This window comes from Canis lupus, chromosome 25, assembly GCF_011100685.1.
Source record: "Canis lupus familiaris isolate Mischka breed German Shepherd chromosome 25, alternate assembly UU_Cfam_GSD_1.0, whole genome shotgun sequence".
Lineage (NCBI taxonomy): Eukaryota > Metazoa > Chordata > Mammalia > Carnivora > Canidae > Canis > Canis lupus.
In genome coordinates this window covers 40,588,824-40,606,490 of record NC_049246.1, presented here as the reverse complement: position 1 = coordinate 40,606,490, position 17,667 = coordinate 40,588,824, and the positions used below count along the sequence as shown (strand labels likewise).

General features: G+C 42.1%; 1 protein-coding gene across 7 annotated transcripts in view; it reads left to right on the top strand.

Moving 5' to 3' along the window:
* The first annotated feature begins 2,216 nt into the window (after nucleotides 1–2,216).
* Nucleotides 2,217–17,667, top strand: part of LOC486150 (thiamine transporter 2-like) — a 42,550-nt gene continuing 27,099 nt past the window's right edge. The window contains exons 1-3 of one of the 7 annotated variants that reach the window (XM_038574030.1): nucleotides 2,217–3,119; nucleotides 3,535–3,672; nucleotides 5,000–5,304. The gene's annotated coding sequence lies outside the window, so the exon portion shown is untranslated. The remainder of the gene's footprint in view (nucleotides 3,120–3,534; nucleotides 3,673–4,999; nucleotides 5,305–17,667) is intronic. The other 6 variants (XM_038574035.1, XM_038574033.1, XM_038574031.1 and 3 more) reach the window with 6 other exon arrangements.

The following is a 17,667-nucleotide window of genomic DNA, read 5'->3' as shown; positions in this document are numbered from 1 at the left end:
CTTGTTTGCACTTGCCCTTTGCCTATACTTAGGCCTCAATTTAGGTGAAATATTTAGATCTGGGTTTAGGAAGTTGTCACGTGAAGAGGCATATGATGCACATTTGACAAATAAGCAGTATCACTATGTCTTTAGGCAAGAGGCACACAGTGGTAGGTGTTGAAGTGATGGAGGGAAGTGCCTGCCATGGAAAAGTGACAGGTGGCTAGGAGGGGTGGCCCATGGTCTGCCCTGCAACCCTGACTTTGCATTGCTGCCATGCACACTTACCATTCAGGTTGGCCAAGGTGAGAAAAACCCCCGGGTGCACCCTGTTGCCATAGCAAAATTTAAGCAGAATCACTTAGGGTTGTTTTCCACACTTTTTATTTATTTTTTTTAACCTTTTACCCCCTTCACTTATTTCTCCCACCCACCACTACCTACCAGTTCCCTGTATCTATGATCTTGTTTTCCTTTTTTTAATCCCATGTATAAGAGAGATCACTTGGTATTTATCTTTCTCTGACTTATTTCATTTAGCATAATGCCCTTTTGGTCTATTCATGTTGTCACAAATGGCAGGATTTCCTTCTTTTTTTAAGATTTAATTTATTTATGAGAGAGAGAGAGAGAGAGAGAGAGAGAGAGGCATAGACACAGCAGAGGGAGAAGCAGGCTCCATTTCATGCAGGGAGCCTGACGTGGGACTCGATCCCAGGTCTCCAGGACCACACCCTGGGCTGAAAGTAGCAGTAAACCGCTGAGCCACCCAGTCTGCCCTCCTTTTTTTTTATGGCTGAATTATACACATACACACATAAACACACACACACACACACACCACAATTTCTTGATCTGTTCATCCACCAACAGATGTTTTCTGTGTTTTATTAAGAAATTTGGGCAATAGCTACATGGTGAATGGAAACAATAGTGATAGTAAAAGAACAGGGTAATAGTAATAAAAATAGTTTGCATACTGGTGCAAAGCATGAGAAGTACCAAGTTGGGAGACCACATGAATACCTTTCAAATAGAGTACTCAGAACGGTGATCACATTGGCTGGGCTCAGTGATCTTCAGGTTTGGGTTGGGTTTACGTCTTTGTCATATCCATTTCCTGCTTAAGAGTTTTTTTCAAATAAAAAGCCTTGACACCATTGGGTTGAAAGAGAAGGGGATTGAGTTCATAAACCAGTGATATTGTTCAAGAAAGTAAATCCTGGTGCACCCAGGTGATAGCAAGTGGAGAGATCTGGGAGCAGTCGCACGAGCTGCAGTCACAGGACAGGTGGCAGCAGCAGACCACGAGGACACTGCAGCAGCCCCCACAGAGCCACAGCAGCAGGGGCAGCAGGACGAACAGCAGCCCACCCAGTAGCACCTGCAGGTGTTACAGCTGCTACAGCTGCCACAGCCACTGCAGCCACTGCTGCAGCCACCGCAACTTCCACAACCACAGCACCCCATGGTGTCAGTAGAGAGGACTCAGGACAGGTGAGCAGGGAGACTCAAGGGGTGAGGGAGGTCTGATGACACCTTCTGCTGGGGGAGCTCCTTATATGCCATCTTGAAATGGATGGTGATAGAACAACCCAGGACACATGACAAATGGTTCCTTCCTTATTATTTATTCCAACATCCAGAAAAGAATCTAGAATTCTTTCTCATTTATATTCTTACTGGGAAACATTCAGAGTTTTTACCACATGGAAGAAAGATGGTCCTTCTACTGGACAGAATTCACTTGCATGCTTTCCATAAGAATTATCTCATGTCAGGCAGCCTGGGTGGCTCAGCGGTTTAGCGCTGCCTTCAGCCCAGGGCGTGATCCTGGAGACCGGAGATCGAGTCCCACATCAGGCTCCCTGCATGGAGCCTGCCTCTCCCTCTGCCTGTGTCTGTGCCTCTCTCTCTGTGTGTGTCTCTCATGAATAAATAAATAAAACCTTAAAAATAAAAAGAATTATCTCATGTTGCTTTTAGAGATCTACAATGTACATATCTGGAAAATAGCTCACCTGGCAATGAAAAGCCAGAACCAGGTAACCAGGGAAAAGGTGCTCTAGAGTCTAGACAGCGTCTAGTCCTTTCCTGATGCATAGATTCTTCCTTACGTACCAAAACTTTTTTCATATGGAGTTGAAAAGTAAAAAAGCAAGATGAAAACAACAGCATTCTGACCTGACCATTGGATGTCTCTTTACTCTTTCAGAGGCTAAAAAACATCACTTGTGGAGGCTGAGGGGGGAAAGGTGGTGAGAGGCTGCCCTGGGAGTCTTCCAAAAACCTGTGGATCAAGGACTTCAAGCCACTGAGCACAACATTCTAAAGAAATTCTGAATTAAGTTCTTTCAATCAGGGACACCTGGGTGGCTCAGCAGTTGAGCATCTGCCTTCGACTCAGAGTGTGATCCTGGGGTGCTGGGATCGAGCCCCATGTCAGGCTCCCCATAAGAAGCCTGCTTCTCTCTCTGCCTATGTCTCTGCCTCTCTCTCTATGTCTCTCATGAATAAATAAATATTTTTTAATTTCCTTTAATCATAGCCATCTGGGGAAGATATTGGCTTGCATTTCCCCCCTTTCAGGCACCTATAATCCCCAAGAGATCAAGATCCAAAAATCAAGTCTCTGTTTGACTTTACAGAGGAATTTGGCTTTGGCAGCGTGTAGACCTCAGTGTCTGGACTCTGCCCTGACAGAGTCCAGGAGGGAGGTGGGTTAGAGGACTCCGAGCTGGGCAATCTCAGATACTGGCAGCAGGAGAGGCAGAGAGCAGGACTCTCATCCAGAAAGAACTAAAAACAAACCAAACTGAGAAAAAAATAGATTGTTGAATTTGCCAGCCTCCTATCACCCCAACAACGGAAGAAGGAATGAGACTATCTGATGTGGTATTTGATGGAGCTTCCAGGGGATTTGTTTTCTTCTGCTTTGTTGGTGCTGTCAACTTGTCCCGCTGAAAATATTCCTGCATGCTGCATGACTTGAAGTTTCTTCATGTTTTTGTACCTGTTTTCTCATCTATAAAATGAGGACAAGAACAGTCTTACTTCATAGGATTTTTTTGAGGATTAAATGATCTAGGACATGCACATCAAGTACCCAGGGGTACTCAGCACACAGTAAAGGCTTGGTAAGTCTTGGATGATATTACTATTAATAATCATTTTTCTAAATGTGAGATGTCCAGGCATACACAGTTTCTTGGGCTGCCTGAGTTTTGATTGAGAGACCATATTAGTAACATCTTTCTAGGACACTCGCAATTCAAATATCTTATGGAACTGCCTAATTATAATGCAGAGCAGACGTATAAGTTTTGGAAACTACAACCATTGCTCTAATGGAAAAAAGAGAACAGACTGTCTGCATGAGGCTGAAAACTTTGAATTGCCCTAGTGGAAATTCCGTCTAAAGTAGTAACACCTCTTATTAATAATTAATTCAGTGCTTGATATGAACCAGGCATTGTTCTAGTTCCTGCAGTTTGCTTATTTTTAATCAAAAGTCTTCAAAAAAACCCACACTACTTCATTTTCTATTTGCAGTGGAGAAATAGAAATTAAACAACTCTTCTGACTTCCTCTAGCGTCAGCTTCTGCTCCATCCGATCCTGGCCCAGATTAGAACAACATATGCTGGCTTTATCTAAATTTACCACAGTTTTCCTGCTTTAACATTAAAGAGTAAGTTACAATGTTATTGTATTTGAAGGTATGTGAAATTTAAGTGCTCATATTTCCATTTTCAGGTATCCAATTTTGATAGTCTGTAACTTTCTAGTCAGAGTTTATACTGGGGTCACTGTAGGAACTGGTGGGTTATCAAGAAGAGTATAAAGCATAGTTGCTAAAATAATTTAGGCATCTTGGGTAATGGGAAGCAAATTTTGCAAATTTATTTTCACCAGTTTAGCTCTTCCAGACCTTCAAAATTAAAAAAAAAAAAAACTCTGGAATTAGGGGCAGAGCAATATTATGGAACTTAGCTGTGTCCACTCCACCGACCACTAGTAGAGATGCCACATTTGAGTTTCTCCTCCACAGGCAAGGTGACTCAGAAAGCTGAGGGTATCTTAGAGGGTAGAGGGATCTACAGTACCCACAGCAAATTCCTATTCAGGTCCTACACTCTGTTCCCTTCTACTAAACACAAAATGTGGGGCTCCCTGGGTGGCTCAGTGGTTTAGCGCCTGCCTTTGTCCCAGGGTGTGATCCTGGAGTCCCCGGATCAAGTCCCACATCGGGGTCCCTCTGTGGAGTCTGCTTCTCCCTCTGCCTGTGTCTCTGCCTCTCTCTGTGTGTTTCTCATAAATAAATAAAATCTTTAAAAAATTAATAAACACAAATTGAGAAACTTGTCATTTCTTTTTATTTCCTTTCCTATCTTTTGAAATGATTATAAGGACAATTGACCTAATCTAAGAATGTACACGAGCTTCAAGGTTATTATATAAAATCCACAGTGCTGTCGGGCTAATGAGTGCCAGCCCTGTGAGCTACACCCACACAGAGGGAGAAAAATGCTGTCCGGAAGCCAGCTGCAAACGTCTGGAAGGAGGTAGTTCAAAACCAGATGTAAGTGATATGACAGGGAAAAGGAGGCAGCGCCTTAACAATGGCCACAAAGAGATGCAGATGCCTCAATCTTCAACCCGAGAGACCAAGTTGCTTTGGGGATCCTAGAATGGGAGAATTTCACAAAGGAAATGGAAGAAGGGGAGCAAAACACATCCAGCTTTGGAGATAGGAATTAAACTAAAATGTCATGGAAAGAAAAGGCAAGTGTGTGCACTCAAAAATTCAACCCGACTAGATGTTCCAGGGGAAAAAAAAAATGTGACTTTGATAAACCCCAGGGAGTGAGATTAAAATAGGAAGCTAGCAAAGTAATAGCAGGAATGTGTCTGACCGGGCTCCTGGCCACTCACAAAATGCGATGCTGAGAAAATCCAAAGACTTAGCTTCTCCAAGTAGTTGTTAATATGATAGCAGTGATTTATTTTTAACACAGGGAACGATCAATGCTCTGCCGATGCAAAGGTGGAAGTGTCCTCACTCTGTGCTAATGAACTCTGGTCCTTCCTGTCTGCTGAGGATTGCAGTATGCCACGGCGTGCCACGGCATGCTTCATTGTTCAATCAAGATTTTCTGCAGCTGTTACAGATCTGCCCTACAAACCAGAACTTTGAGTTCGCACCTGATGGCGGCTGGCCTTGTGTCCCCGTGGAGCAGAGGACAGAGCACCCCGCTCACCTTGTGAATCCCGTTTCCTCCTGTATAAAGCCTCCTCTCCTCTCACTTTTCAGACCATAAAGGTAAGCCCAGACCAGCTTTATTTATCTGCTGGAGGAAGCAGCTGATCAAAGACACCTTTCTACTTTTTTGCTTCAGACACTGGTTTCACCAAATACAGGACCACTCTCGTTTCATCTTATAGGGCAAAACAAAGTATGGAAAAGGACTCATTCCTGGGGGGGCGGGGGGGGGGGGGGGCGGGGGATTGTATCAGAACAGAGAGGGCAAGAGCAAAATAGTAATATGTACAGCATTCTTACTTGCATTCCTTGCTATGGAGAAGATACATGAGTCAAATAATAATTACAATGTCACTGCTTCTTATAATTTGCCCAAGGTTGGAGGGGGGGCTGCAACATTTAATCCAGATCATATACTCTTAGGTGTAATAATAAAGGCAAGGCATCCTTGAAGCAACCTCCAAAGCTCTGCTAGTGGTGCCAGCAGCTGGAACGGGAAGTTCTGGAAGCAAGGACAAGAAGGGGTCTACACCTCCTCACATTCATGGGATAAACGTGGCTTTCAATGTGAATGCTCTTTCCCTCTTCTTCAGTTCCCCTAAACTTTCAATTCAGGAACCTTTACAGATGGGAATTAAGCACCATGTCACTGAAAGCCTGACACTGGAGATGTCACTAGCACCAAATAGTACAGGATCCCTTTCGCCCAAGGAACAGCTTGTAGGGGCTTAAACTGTCCAAAGAAAACTTTGTAAAAGTCCACTGAACTGATTTCAAGAGTGCATGCTGCATTATTCAGCCATGAAAAGAATGAAATCTTGCCATTTGCAAAAACATGGATGGACCTTGAGGGTATTATACTGAGGGAAATAAAGCAAACACAGAAAAACAAATACTGTATGATTTCACTTATATATGTGGAATCTAAAAAACAAAATAAATAAATGAAACAAAACAGAAACAGATCACTGATACCTAAGAGAAATAGAGGAGGAGGGGAGGGGGATGGGCAAAATAGGCAAAGGGATGAAAAGGCACAAACTTCCAGTTTTAAAATAAATAAGCCATGGAAATGTACTATACAGCATAGGAAATATTCTTAATAATACTGTAATAAATTTGTATGGTGACAGATGGTAAGTACTTTTATTTTGAGGATCATTTCATAATGTCTAAAAATATTAAATTGTTATGATGGACATCTGAAACTAATAGGATATTGGATGTCAATTATCTTTCAATAAGAAAAAGGGAATGCATGCTACATTTATTATCAGTTGGGGTAATACATGGTATTTAATATGCTCATCATTTTTTTAAGATTTATTTATTTATGTGAGAGAGAGAGAGAGAGAGCACAGGCACAGGGAGCAGAGGGAGAGAGACAGAGAATCTCAAGCAGACTCCCCACTAAGTGGGGAGCTCAACACGGAGCTCAATCTCACAACCCTGAGACCATGATTTGAGCCGAAATCAAGAGTCAAGACATGTAGCCAACTGTACCACCCATGCTCCCCAGTGTTCATCATTTTAGATGGCAACCATAAGTTCTACACCACACAATTCTGATTTGGGAAGTAGCCAGCAAAGACAGAGGAGAAAGTAAACAAGACCTGGGAACAACTCGAAAGGAATGAGAGATGGAAACTTAAGACTAGCATGCCCCACCCAAAGGGTACAAGGAGAGTTCAAACCTCGCATCCTTACAGAACTGGATTCTAAACGGCATGACCATGGGCCAGCTGCATTCTCTCTCCCAGAATGTCTGCTTTCTCATCTCCAAGTGGAGATAATATCTAATTTGTGAACTTTTCAGAGGATTAAAAACAAAACATAGAAAGCATGTCATATAAATGCCTGCCCAAGCAGGTGTCAGGGTAAATAGGCCCTACCAGAGGTATTATTTTTACTGCTTATTGACAGTACGGGTTAAGAAGAATTGATTTGGTTTTGATAGAGAATTGCCTGCTTGGAGTACACGCTGAGCACTCAGAATCTCAGGAAATGTGGCTAGATAGGCATCGCCGGATTCAAGTAGGTCACTAGAAGTAATATTTATAGGTGGTTATTCAAACTAAGGGGGTATCACAAGAAGACAGGTTGTATTTCACTACCCATGTCCAAGTGCTTCCAGAGGGTATGAAGGGGATGAGAGTCTTTGGTGGGCTGAAGAATTTCAGATATCTATGTGCATATATCTTTTAAACAGGGTAGCCCTGCCACACACACCCTTGTGCAACGCTAAACCAGGCAGGGTGCACACCTGATACTCAAGTGGTCCCTTTTGGGGAAAGCAGTCTGAGCAGAGGTATCAGAGAAGTCCTCAGCTTGGAAGTGGGGTGCATCAGAATCCAGAGGATCCCTGAGTAACTGCTGAAAATTGCATTCAGGAGATTTCAGTACTCCTTCTTTGAAGGGCGTTCCAGGAACTCCATGGAAGATGGGGAAAGCCTTACTGGAGAACTCAGCTTTAAGTCCAACAGACATAATCAGGAATGCAAAATCACCAACTAAGAAATGTACTCTGAAGAAACCTTAGGATGAGGCTTTTTCCACAGAGAAGTGATCAAAACATGGAAAAGCAATAGAGTTTAGGGCATTGGCATGATTACTGTAGAAATTATAAAGGAGAGAAGGCTGGGATATTGGAAGCAAAACAGAGATATCCCAATGGCACAAAGTTGATGACATAAGCAAGAAGAGGTCATTGTAGACAGAGCCCTTGACTGGATCCCTTTTTTAGAGGGAGAATAGGATGTGGCCATGAGAATGAGGAACTGAGGTAGAATGGGAAAAGGGATCCCTGGAAATGAGAAGACTGAGGAACTGGGAAGATGAGACACATTTAAGGTGGATATTGAAGAACTGTAAGATAATATCAGGACTTGGGATGAAGAATTGATGCCAAGGATTTGGAAGATGGAGGAAGAGAGAAGGGGCAATCAGTGTCAGCAACTAGACCATGACAAAGTGGTCAAGTTAAGTGAATTCCAAAGAAGTGAACATTTTTATTTTCTGCCACAAGATTGAGAATAATTGTCTGGAGGCAGCATGGAGGATCAAGGACAGCATCAACTACCACATGTAAACACCCAAAATCACAGCTAGAAAATGATGGGGTTGATATTTGAACTCAAGAACCTGGAAAATACTAGCAGCAGCCTTGCTCTGCTTAGTTGAGGGGTATAACTTCCATCTCCTTCTCCCTCAATATCACCCCCTCCATGTCTATATATTCTTGCCCAATCCTGGCACTTTTGCCTAGTCTACTCCTCCTCTGTCCAAGGAGGCAGTGGTGTTCTCCCACCCCCATCAAGTGGAAGATTGTGTTTCTTCTATTAGGTTGATCTCTGATTTTCTCAACCCAAAATTCAGAGGGCAGAGGAATTTCAACCTCTCCAGGACAGTAGAAATAGCTATAAGTCTGTGAAGGTCATGAAGAAAAAAGACCAGAATTTTAGGTCCAAGTTCAATTATGGAGTTGTGCAAACAACCCATGGTCAGGCTAGACAGAAGCATAATGAATGAAAGAAGAGAGTAGGCTTCTTGGAGCACAGAAAACAGATGACTCCCAGTCAGGCTCATTGAGAGCTCCGCACATAGTCATTTCATCAGCTGCTTACACAAGAAAGACCTAGAAAACCCCAGAAGCACTCCATATGGAAGAGCAAATCCCTACTGTCTGTAAAGTAAATGGAAAGCAGTTAACTACTGCCAAATATTTTTCATTGTCATCATTCCTGCTTATTGTTGTAATTCCGCTTCTGGTTTTTATTGCCACCTACTCTGTTTATGTAAGAGCTTTAGTGATAGAAACTTGATACGTATTTACTTTACCTCGAGGAAGAGGACAATCAATCTAATAGGTCTCCAAATAAGTCAATCTTCATGAGGACCCATCTTGTGAAGGGACAGAGTGGTAAATAATATGACATCATCTGGAAGGTCATCCCTCCCAAAGTTCTTCCACCAGGGAAATCTGAGATTCTATGCAAGGTTGCTTACTCTTTTCCAGGGAGCATCATCTTCCATGGTGAACACTATCTCTAACCTCCTTTCAAAGTGAAATTACCAGAAGACTCATTGATTGTCACTAATAGTAAATGTGAATGTACTTGTGGAAATTTGTATCTCTTACTGTAGACAGCACCACTCCAGCTAAGCCAGGTATTTAACACACGAATTCCTTAACACATCATATCTAGTGTCAGGCTTTCTTTTTTTAATAAATTTATTTTTTATTGGTGTTCAATTTGTCAACATACAGAATAACACCCAGTGCTCATCCCAAGTGCCCACCTCAGTGCCTACCACCCAGTCACCCCCACCCCCGTCCACCTCCCCTTCCACTTCCCCTAGTTCGTTTCCCAGAGTTAGGAGTCTCTCATGTTCTGTCTCCCTTTCTGATATTTCGCACTTATTTTTTTTCCTTTCCCCTTTATTCCCTTTCACTATTTTTTATATTCCCCAAATGAATGAGACCATATAATGTCTGTCCTTCTCCGATTGACTTATTTCACTCAGCATAATACCCTCCAGTTCCATCCACATCGAAGCAAATGGTGGGTATTTGTCGTTTCTAATGGCTGAGGAATATTCCATTGTATACATAGACCACATCTTCTTTATCCACTCATCTGTCGATGGACACCGAGGCTCCTTCCACAGTTTGGCTATTGTGGACATTGCTGCTAGAAACATCGGGGTGCAGGTGTCCCGGCGTTTCATTGCATCTGAATCTTTGGGGTAATTCCCCAACAGTGCAATTGCTGGGTCGTAGGGCAGGTCTATTTTTAACTCTTTGAGGAGCCTCCACACAGTTTTCCAGAGTGGCTGCACCAGTTCACATTCCCACCAACAGTGTAAGAGGGTTCCCTTTTCTCCACATCCTCTCCAACATTTGTGGTTTCCTGTCTTGTTAATTTTCCCCATTCTCACTGGTGTGAGGTGGCATCTCATTGTGGTTTTGATTTGTATTTCCCTGATGGCAAGTGAGGGCGGAGCATTTTCTCATGTGCTTGTTGGCCATGTCTATGTCTTCCTCTGCGAGATTTCTGTTCATGTCTTTTGCCCATTTCATGATTGGATTGTTTGTTTCTTTGGTGTTGAGTTTAGTAAGTTCTTTATAGATCTTGGAAACTAGCCCTTTATCTGATAGGTCATTTGCAAATATCTTCTCCCATTCTGTAGGTTGTCTTTGAGTTTTGTTGACTGTATCCTTTGCTGTGCAAAAGCTTCTTATCTTGATGAAGTCCCAATAGTTCATTTTTGCTTTTGTTTCTTTTGCCTTCCTGGATGTATCTTGCAAGAAGTTACTGTGGCTGAGTGTTGCCTGTGTTCTTCTCTAGGATTTTGATGGAATCTTGTCTCACATTTAGATCTTCCATCCATTTTGAGTTTATCTTTGTGTACGGTGCAAGAGTGCACTCTCTTGCGCCATCCACAAGTGTGTACCATACACAAAGATAAACTCGGGCTTTCTTTTATATCTAAGACTGTGCATGCATGCACACACATGAGCGCACACGCACATAAGCACACATGCACTCCCCACTGCCTTCTCCTTTTTCCTCAATGGTCCACAGGGCAGGACGGACCATGTGATTAGAGGAGAGAAGGTAAGCTCTGTGTGGCTCAGCAGGAGAGGTCTTCTCAAAGGGTGGATTTTATCTTCAGTTAGTTAATCTCCCAAATATCTGTGCTCCTCTGTCTGTTGGCAACAGCATATCACCACCAGCACCCCACCACCACCTTTCAGGGTCTCTTCCTTTGTGCATCAAAGAAGCCTGGAACCATATCTACCTGACTTTGCCTCCATGTATGGTTGCACCTCAGTCTGCACATGAGAAGCACTCCTGTGAGAATCAGAAGATGGAAAATAAAGAAGTGGCCAGTATTTTCCAAGGCAGTGACCTTAATTGCAGTAAAACCCAGTGTAGATGTCCTTCTCAGAGAGGCCTTTGAATAAATAAAAATCCCTATCACCTTAATGACATTTAAATCCAAACTTCCCAAAGCCTGTAAGAATGTTCTCTAACATACCAGGATATATACAAATAAATTACTGCTAAATTTAAACAATTGTTGGAAATTATCAGATATTGTACTTTTAACCCCAGAAATGAAATGCAAGTAGAAATTTGTCTGCACATTCATATAGTGCTTAGATTATCTGAGTCTTATTAGAACCATTTTAGAAAACACACTAGTTTTTGCCATTTTAGCACATAACATATGTAACTTCTATTGGTCCTATTTCTCTGGAGAACTCTGATACAATAATCAATCTTAGCTTATATACTTTGCTAGCACTAGGTAATGTATCCAAAAAAATGTTCATTGAGCACCTACTAAATATCAAGAATATAGTAGACACCAAGATGGCTCTGGCTCTTCTATTTCAAAGGGAACAAACGCACAAAAGCCATTAAGCATATTAATATATAGCAAGTAGTGACAAAGCAATAAGGACAGGAAAAAAAAAAAAACATTTTGGACAAGGTGTCCTGAGAAGTCCTGTCTGGACAGCAGCATTGGAGCATCATCTGTATGAAGGGATGGGGTGCAGCCTCCAGGCACCTGGAGGAAGAGGAGCCCAACAGGTAGACTATGAAGACTCCAGGCCCCAAACAGGAAGCACGTTTGACTCACGTGGGCATTGTCACTGCATGCAGGCCCACACATACTTCCCGTGGAAATTACATTGAGCTGCACTCAGGAGACAGGCCCTGTCACTACCCAGCAGCCATGTTATCTTCCAGTCTCTACTTCCTTCTAGAAAAATGAAGCATTAGGACCAGATTGGCGTTCCTTTCCAAAATACTCACAGAGGCCCTGCGTTGGATATCCTCTTCACAAGGGTTTCCAATGTACAAGTAAACACTCTGAGGAACAGTCCAGCAAGGAACTCATAGAACTATTTAATTGAATGCTTTTGAATTTATTTGGTCTCAAACTCTAGTTCTGTTACTAATAGAATTTGAGTTCATTGAAAACACTTTAAGAAACACCAGACTCCAAGGAGCCAATTTATCTATGTACTAAAGCTGTCTGAATAATGAGATATAAAATCATATGTACCCCCTCCCCTCCATCGCTCCTGCTGTCCAGCTAGCAGGCCCTAGGATTTTTTTTTTTTAAAGGGACTGGAGAGAGAGCAGCTTTTAAATTTATTTTTGGGACCTTTCTTACACATAAATTCCTATGTGAAAAAAAATAATAAAAATAAATAAGTCCCTATGTGAACTGTCAATAAACAAAGCAAATAAAAAATCAGAGATTCCTAGGCTGAAGCAAAGGTCTGGATTTGAGGTGACATCATCTGCTCTCTGTCCCCGTGTGCTGGGATCACACCGCCCTCTAGTGTCTCATCTTCAAAGAAAGCTACAGAAATCTTTCAAACTTCGAGCCTCAGAGTTGCTCCAAATTGCTGTTTGCTAAGCTGTGACTCTCAGAGTGAGGTCTCCAGCCAATAGACAGCGTCAGCATCACCCGGGAACTTGTTAGAAATGAATATTCTCAGTCTCAACCCCTCCCTGCCAAGACCTGCTGAATCAGTAAGTGAGGAAGAGATTCAAGGGTCAGTGTTTAAACACTTTCTCCAAATGAGGAACAAAACCACTCAGCCCATCAACCCGCAGGTGGGAGTAGCATTTTTTTTTTTTGTACCACATTTCTTTCAATTAAGAAAACAAAGTTGAACTTGGAACAGCCTACTGAAACCAAAAATTCACAGAGGAGTTTCTATACCTAGGATTTGTTCAGTAATTTCCACTCTATGCTATTCTTTCACACTCAATATGTATTACATCCATTCCAACGGTACCACTGGACCCAATTTATCTGTAGCACTGTCATGAATAACCAAAGAAAGTTCTAGAATGGACCTGGCCATCCTTTCTTTAAAAGAAAATTTCTGTAGTGATAATGCCCATCATAAAACATTGGGTTTGGGGACAACTGGGTAGCTGAGTGGTTGAGCTTCTGCCTTTGGATCAGAGTGTGATCCTGAGGTCCTGGGATCGAGTCCCACATCGGGCTTCCTGCGTGGAGCCTGCTTCTCCCTCTGCCAATGTCTCTGCCTCTCTCTCTCTCACTGTGTGTGTGTGTCTCGTGAATAAATGAATAAAATCTTTACAAAAAATAGGGTTTGCATTGTGAAGTAGGGGTGAAAACCTTGTAACTCTAGCCTATGTTTAATAGATACACAGGATGATATTCTATCATAAGTCTTTTTTCTGGCCAGCCATGCTTAATTTATGTTCTTTTCAGACCAGGCATAACAAATACGGGTGTACAAATGAATTACAGCAATTTTACTACAACTACAAGAAAACTGGCTTTCTTCCTCCTTTTCTTTCCTTCCTTCCCCATAGGCTTCCTGAGTAGTTGAGGTGGATGAGGGCTCTCTTAGCTGACAGCGCACACTCTACCAAAGATGCCCTGAGAACATCAGCCTCCTGCACAAAAGACACCTTTATTGCTATCAAGGCACACTTGTACTAAAATTTGATAACTTGATAAAGAAGAGAGACCCAGTAAAAAGGAGTGCAGTCATTAGAAACATCAGTATCTCAGTGGGAAAGTCAATATAAAATAAATTTATGAGTAATTGACTAAGCTCTAAGGAAATGTATAAACTTTTATTTAAAAATTGCAGTTTGGGGAACCCTGGGTGGCGCAGCGGTTTAGTGCCTGCCTTTGGCCCGGGGCGCGATCCTGGAGACCCAGGATCGAATCCCACGTCGGGCTCCCGGTGCATGGACCTGCTTCTCCCTCTGCCTGTGTCTCTGCCTCTCTCTCTCTCTCTCTCTCTCTCTCTGTGACTATCATAAATAAATTAAAATTAAAAAAAATATAAAAAAATTGCAGTTTGCTTAGGCAGGTGACCTAAAAGGGTGGGGCACTCCCCTACCATTTCTGCAATTCATGTAATGAGAACACTTCAGTTTTTTTGAACCACCACCATATGGGGTATAACCAATGTTTATTGCTTAGCTGTAGATATTTATAGGTAGCTACCAAAACAAACTGGCAAATTTTACCCAATATATAAATAAAGACTCATTTGTCCTATTTATAGTCAACCATAATGAAAGTGTGGATACAAGGAAATCCAGGATAGAATATATTTAATGAAAGGGTTTTAATGTGTAATACATTGTACGTTGTGTCCAGATTATCAAAAATTCAAATTAAGTGTTTCAGAATCTATATCAGCTTCCTTGGGTGGCTATAACAAAGTACAACAAAACGAGGTAGGTTTAAGACATCAGAAATGTATTGCCTCTCTCATAGTTCCGGAGATTAAAAGTCTAGAACTAAGGTGTCAATATTCCTAAAAGGATTATTTCTCCCCCTGAAAGCTGTAGGGGAAGAGCTTTCTTTCTTTTTTGGGCGGGGCGGGGGGCGGGGAGAGCTTTCTTTGCTTCTGCCAACCTATGGTGTTTACTGGCAATTCTTACTGTTACTTGGTTTGTAGATGCATCATTCCAATCTTTCTTTGTGGTCACATGGCCACCTTCTCCCTGTGGGTCTTTGTATCTGTGTCTCTCCTTATAAGCGTCTCAGTCATATTAAAATAAAGGCCCAGGGATCCCTGGGTGGCTCAGCAGTTTGGCACCTGCCTTTGGCCCAGGGCATGATCCTGGAGTCCTGGGATCGAGTCCCGTGTCGGGCTCCTGGCATGGAGCCTGCTTCTCCCTCCTCCTGTGTCTCTGCCTCTCTCTCTATGTCTATCATAAATAAATAAATAAATAAATAAATAAATAAATAAATAAATAAATAAAATATTTTTAAAAAATAAAACAAAATAAAATAAAATAAAATAAAATAAAGGCCCACTCTACTCTAGAATGATGTCATCTTAGCTAATTACATCTGCAACAACCTTGTTTCCAAGTAAATTCCATTTTGAGGTATAAGGGGTTGGGACATCAATATATTTTTGGGCAGGGACACAATTCAACCCATAAGAGTCCACCTTCTGGCCTCCCAAAATTCACATCCTTCCCACATGCAAAATTATATTCACCCCATTCCCAACATTCTGAAATGTCTTAACCATCCCAGTGTCCAATCTAAATCCAGACTCTCATCGAAATATCATCAATTCAGAGTCCAGAAATTTCATCTTCTGAATTGTATAAATCACTAATGGGTGAGAGCTAGGGTATGATTCATCCTTTGGTAAAATTCCCCTCCATCTGTGGAACCAGAAAAGAAGGTATCTGTTTACAAAAATACAATATCACAGCATAGGGTAGAAAAATCTCATTCCAAATAGGAGACATTGGAAGTCAAAAAGGGAGTAATGAGGGGCAGCCTGGGTGGCTCAGTAGTTTAGTGCCAACTTCGGTCCAGGGCGTGATCCTGGAGACCCGGGATCGAGTCCCACATTGGGCTCCCTGCATGGAGCCTGCTTCTCCTTCTACCTGTGTCTCTGCCTCTCTCTCTGTGTGTCTCTATAAATAAATAAAATATTTTTTAAAAAGGGAGGGGAGTAATGAGTCCCAAAGAAGTCTTAAAAACTAGCAGGGCAAGTTCCATTAGATGTCAAGACCTGAGAATAATCCCCTGTGGCTCTATGCTCTGTCCTCTGGGCCTGCAGGATGGCAGCCTCACCCTGTTGGCCTGAGGGGGCCTCATCAGCCCAAACTTCTGCATCTGTGCCTCTGCCCTCAGAATCATTTTTTTTTTTTCATTTCATGCTGCCTCTACCCCTGTTAGTCCAGGGTGGTAGTGATTATGCTGATATAAAATTCTCAAAGACCTGTCAGATTCCCATGCAATTCACAGAGGTCCAAATCATCAGACAAGTGGGTCTTCCACAAAGCTTTCCAGGATAACCCCATCTCCATTTCTGGCTTCCACTGAGATGGTTGATTGGATCCATCAGCCACACACCTGAGTTCTTGAGCAAATGATTGTCCAGCCACACTGTTGGCGCTGTGGATGAAGTATGCTGTCTAGATGGGCTGAGAATCTTCCCAGTCATTGAGTGCTGGCTCCTTTCTGCTTTGGCATTCCTTCCTTGATTTCTTTCTTTTCTCTCACATTTTTTATAAGCAGCAAGGAGAAGCCAGGCTGCATCTTCCAGCACTGCTTGGAATTCTCCCCTCAAAATGTCCAGATTCATTGCTTACAAGTTCTACTCTCCTTCCAAAAATAGAACATAATTCAACCATGTTCTCTGTGATTTTATAACAAAAAGCACCTTTCTTCCAGGGTTGAATAACATGTTTTTCCTTCCCCTCTAAGACATCACCAGAAGCACCTTCAGCATTCATGTTTCTAGCAACATTCTATTTCTGGTGATATATGTCTTCTCTAAGACAATAGACACCTTCTCTATAGCACTTCTCCCTTCTTTCTGAGCCCTCAACAGAATTGCCTTTAACGGCAATATTTCTATCTACAATCTCTTCACGGCATTCTAAATTTTTCTATCAAGTACCTCAAAATTCTTCCAGCCTCTACCCATTATTCAGTTCCAAAGCCACTTCCATATTTTTGCATGTTTGTTACAGCACCACATCACTTCCCAGTACCAACATTGGTATCAACAATTCATTAATCTTGTGATTTTCTGGGTGCAAGAGAAACACGCCATTGAAATGAGTCCCTAGTCATACCTGATAGCATCCAAATAGCAAGATGAGTGATGTGACCACTGAAAGTCAACAGAAAGAAAGCTATCTAATCACCATTAAAAATGATGGGGCCATGTGGTCTGTGTGTGTATTAGCCAACACAGCTCGTTAGAATGGGAAGACCTATGGATGCCTGGGTGGCTCAGCAGTTAAGCGTCTGCTTTCCGCTCAGGGCATGATCCTGGAGTCCTTGGATTAAGTCCCACATCGGGCTCCCTGCATGGAGTCTGCTTCTCTCTCTGCCTGTGTCTCTGCCTCTCTCTGTGTGTGTCTCTCATGAATAAATAAACAGAATCTTTAAAAAAAAGAAAGAAAGAGAAAAAAAGAAAGGAAGGAAGGAAGGAAGGAAGGAAGGAAGGAAGGAAGGAAGGAAGGAAGGAAGGAAAGAAGGAAGGAAGGAAAGAAGGAAGGAAGGAAGGAAGGAAGGAAGGAAGGAAGGAAGGAAGGAAGGGCAGAGCTAGGTCCGGATGGAAAATGTTGACCTGGAAAGCTGATTTAAGTCATCTAGATTAAAAAAAAAAAATACTTTTGATACAGAGTAATGGTGAGCTGGAATATAGAGATCATTTTCTCTTAATTCTTTAAAAATTATAGTAAGTGTACATAAAATCTTTACATACAGTAAGTGTTCACTAATTTAGAGAAGACTCCAAATGAATTTAGTAAAACATCTAGATGGAGAAGTATAGGTGTGGACAGCATGTATTATGAGCAGAACATAGCTAAACTGATTAAGAGTTCCCTTTATGGCAGACCATAAAGGTCTGATTAA